Source organism: Colossoma macropomum, unplaced genomic scaffold (assembly GCF_904425465.1).
Source record: "Colossoma macropomum unplaced genomic scaffold, Colossoma_macropomum, whole genome shotgun sequence".
NCBI classification, from domain to species: Eukaryota; Metazoa; Chordata; class Actinopteri; order Characiformes; family Serrasalmidae; genus Colossoma; species Colossoma macropomum.
Genome location: NW_023494806.1, coordinates 21,495,222 through 21,495,547, shown reverse-complemented (window position 1 = coordinate 21,495,547; position 326 = coordinate 21,495,222).

Sequence of the window (326 nt, the reverse complement as noted above, 5' to 3'; positions counted from 1 at the left end):
AATGGGCTTGCTCTATGATCACAATAAACATGTGAAATGTCTGAAATGTGTGTGAAATGTAATCATGATTAAATGAGTAAACGTCCTTGAGCTTTGTATGGTGTTGCTGACACATTAGAAAAAGGTTCAGTGTCTAGGATGTCCGCACTGTGAGGTTTTAACACTGGTTAAAACAAAGAGGTGAGGGATCCAGGGCTCCAGACTAATGCAATCATAATGCTAATCTCCATTAGCCTGTCAATGGGAGGTCCTATGCGATAATGCCATCGAGCTTACGATTGTGTCTGTTCTCGTTTTAGCGTGCTCAACCTTAAACACGGACAATT